The 3,875-nt window shown below is 49.2% G+C and overlaps 1 protein-coding gene and 1 pseudogene across 1 annotated transcript in view; one reads left to right on the top strand and one right to left on the bottom strand.

The window, feature by feature from the left end:
- Lyrm4 (LYR motif containing 4) overlaps positions 1-3,875 on the top strand; it is a 123,172-nt gene that overhangs the window by 105,849 nt on the left and 13,448 nt on the right. The window lies entirely within an intron of this gene.
- Positions 3,786-3,875, bottom strand: part of LOC110333920 — a 1,387-nt pseudogene continuing 1,297 nt past the window's right edge.

Raw genomic sequence — 3,875 nt, 5'->3', positions numbered from 1 at the left:
AAGGAAGGAAGGAAGGAAGGAAGGAAGGAAAGAAAGAAAGAAAGAAAGAAAGAAAGAAAGAAAGAAAGAAAGAAAGAAAGAAAGAAAGAGAGAGAGAGAAAGGGACCCCAAGAGGCTGACCTCTGAGAGGCCTTGAATGAAGACTTAATTGAGAATTAGGAGTAAGCTATTGATAAGGTAACTTGACTTGAGGAAAGAGTTGAGGGGTGCCAGAGAGCCACTACCAATAGGCTGACCCAAGGAAGCAAAAGCCCTGGCCTCACAAGGGCCGCTGTCATTTCAGGCTCCGCTTTTGCCCTCTCTTCCTGCCCCATCCAGAGAAACTTTCTACAGGAAACTAAGGGCCACAGGCCTCTTGCTTCCCTTGAAAAGAGGGGAGCCTGAGCATTGTGGCCAGCAGCCTGTCCCCATAGACGAGACCCCTTCACAGTAGCCCCATCCTTATGGCTGATGTACAAGGCATTGCACTGTCTTTGAGGCCTAGCCATGGTCATTTTGAGTGAAAGATGGCCCAGCTGGAAAGCAGACTAAGGGGCATTGACAAATGACTGTAAGCATTGGGCATCTGGGAGGAGGGAGACGGGAGTAAGGTTCAAATATGAAGGGCGGGCATCCAAGAAAGGTGTGACCACGGGGAGCAGCTGCTTATTTTGGGATGGCATAGCTTGACATTTCCACAAGTGTGGTATAGATAGCCTTGTCCTATCCCCTAGCCAAGATATGTCTTTACCCAGACATTTCAGGAAAGGCAAGAATCTTCCTCATGAATTCAGATGTCTCCTTGACCCTGTGACCTGGGAGTCCTGAAGGAACATTCAGGAAGTAGCTCTTTGATGCCTATGTTAACAGGGTCTGTGTTCTGCCCCTTGCACGTGTGGCTGCTGATGTCCTGGTTTCCTGCACTTCCCTGTCAGCTCTTTCTCAATGCTTGCAGCACAGATGTCTCCTTGCCACTTAGCTGGAATAAGATCTCACATAGGACTGGGGGCCCCTCAGAGGCCCTGCCAGGCAGTCTGGATTACACTGAGATTTTTCTCCCAGTTGTAGTGTGCTCCAGAACCTGACTGCTAGAAGGAGAGATGTAGGGGAGCGCAGCTAGTCAGAAGTGACCCTGGATTGTAATGTCATTCTTGCCGGTGCTAAAGCACTGGAAAGAAATTACTGCTAACTGCATACCAAAAGTCCTTGGGTGTCACTCATAGCACCCTGTGGGCCTGTGAGCAAGGGGCCACAATGTAGCCACTGCAAACCTTTGGGCCCCAAGGACAAGGGAAGCTCTCTCTGGGTGGCCAGCAGAAGAGCTGTAGGAACCTGCCCGCTGAGATTGACACTGTTTCTATTGTTTCCCAGCCTCAGCACAGGCTTCATAGACATCAGAATTGAGGGCACAGGAAGGGGACCTGCTGCCAGCTGTCAGCATCCTGTTAGGAATAGTTTGGGATAGAATGCACCCAGAGAAACTTCCAGAAAGCACTGGATGTACAGAATGATTGAGCACAACCAGAAAAGAGGACACTCACTGTGAATCATGGGGAACTTTTTCATCAAACTTCCCCAGGCACCTTTCGAAAGGGACAGTAAATGAGGGCATTGCATAGGCCTGAGTCTGGAAGTGAGTGTGACCCTGCCTCCTACCCAGAGTCTCTCAGCACTGACTCCTCTGGAAGACTTTTACCTTGCCTTGGGTTCTGAGGAAACCACGACTCTCAGTAACGATCCCTCAATTCTGGAAGCCCACAAAGTCCAAACCCTAGAGGATCCCATAAAGTGGTGCAGACTACAGAACTGTTCGCTGTCCACCAAGTAAGGTGCTGGACGGTTGTCAACTGGTAACAATGGCAAACTGAAAGCAGCTAACGCAGAGATAGGGGGGGAGCATCCACAGTGGATGCGCAGGGCTGGCCTTTGTCCTGAGAAGCATCTCTGAGCCTGCCTTCTCATTCGCCCTAATGACAGTGGTCCCGAGGGAGTGAATAGCTAGGGCAGCCTAGTGCCCAGTGGTCATCAGAGATGCCTCCCAGATCAGGGAACAGACATACATCAGGCATACATTTTTTTGCAACCTACTTTTAATAAGGGTTCAACCGATTCTCTAGCCCACCACCCACCAGAGGTTGTGGAAGAGAAAAGTTATTAGGATATGGGGGAAGTGGACCTGTTCTTCCATAGTTCTTTGGGGGTGAGCTTCATCCTCTTGGGCAGCAATTCAGTCCCGTAGCAAATACCAAATATGATTCAGAAGCTGCAGACTAGTTCGCTAGGCAGGCAGATATCACACACTAACTGGCAGCTACAGTCCAGTCCTTTCAGCAAGCCAACATCAGGCACCAAGCAGCAACTATACATAGTTCAATCCAGAAGAAATCACCAGGCTCTCTAACTGGCCTGAGTCAAGGCCACAGAAGCAGCAAGCTGCCATGGGAACCTCACAAGCAGTTTGTGGGCGAGTTTCTCTCAATGCTGGAGTTATCCCAACTTGAGCTCAACAACACTATGTAAGGCTAACAATACATGCGTGTCTTTATCGAATAATATATGTGGAACAAACCAAACCTAGGTTCAGTGCTTCTCTCCCACTGTCTGTGGGGTCACATTTATACTCCTTTATCAAGCCTCCTTTCACATGTCGGCTATATCCAAACATCCTTTCACCAGTGTCTGCTTCAGGAAGAGTTTGCCTTAGCAGCTTTCACCTGTGTGCCCCAGCAAACCATCATTTGCTATCACTAACCTGCCAAAGAACACAAGTTTCCACTTCACAGGAGCTTGCTGGTTCTGGCCTGTAACCAAGGAAGGATGGTGAGCATTTGCACAGCCTTGCCACTGACTGTATTGGGACAGGGCCTACCGAGGAGGTGCTGGTGACCTCACTGTTGAGTTCAAGGGCTGACATGTACCCAGCTTGGGTCTCACCCTTAGTGCAGGAGCATGACCTCCAGTGGAACATTGTCTCTGGCAGTGCGCCCGGACTCTGCTGTCACTATGCCTGGCAAAGGACCAAGTTTTACTCTGACGTGATGTTTGGGTCTCAGGATTTGCTCAATTCCAAGAAGGGCTGGGTGCCTGAGTTGGATCTACTGTTCAGGTGCTTTCATTTCACAGAGCCTGTTATGCAATGTTCCACGAGGCTCCTAGGGACTCCAGCCAGGCATGTTTGTCTCCCTGCCTTACCAGTTGTACCCCAGCCCAGCAGTGGTGCAAGAATATGCTAAAAGAACAAGTGCCTGTCTCCTGTTCTTTTGTTTTTCTCTTTCTATAGAAATGCACTGTTTTATTGCAAAGAGTCTCACAAAATGAAAATACCTCAAAAAGGAAACTAGGCTAATAACCTCCACCTGCAGAATTGAGGAAGACGGGGCAATGTAAGTTTTCTGTTTGCCCAAGACCAGTGGGAAGGTATAAAAAGAACCAATCTAAAAATGACTGCTGTTACCTAAGCCTGAATAAGGGGGCCCAGAAGACCCTGTCACCCCTTCTAGAGATCCTAATGAGGGCATCTTAGCAGAGCTCCTATGCAGGCCCTTGGCAGTTCAGGATTTTGTCTTCCGGTTGTTTTCTTTCCACTCAGACCCTACATGGTTCAAAACTAAGGCCTGGGGCAGGATGGACAAGGCAGCTCTGGGAAGAGGTCTCCCAGCACCACTGCCTTGAACCCTGCCCCTGGTTCCTATCTAGTCCCTCAGGATATTATATTTTATATAAATACACAGAGGGATAAAAAGTATAAAATCTAAGGGATTAAGGAAAAGGGAGGAGCCGGGGGAGTAAGCAGCTGCAGACCTTGCTCAGGCCAACTTGACCTCTTCTGTGACCCCTTTGACTTCTAGCTTCTCCTCCTCCTCCTCCTCCTCCTCCTCCTCCTCCTCCTCCTCCTC

Source organism: Mus pahari, chromosome 16, assembly GCF_900095145.1.
Source record: "Mus pahari chromosome 16, PAHARI_EIJ_v1.1, whole genome shotgun sequence".
Classification (NCBI taxonomy): domain Eukaryota; kingdom Metazoa; phylum Chordata; class Mammalia; order Rodentia; family Muridae; genus Mus; species Mus pahari.
This window is presented reverse-complemented; position numbering and strand designations above follow the sequence as displayed.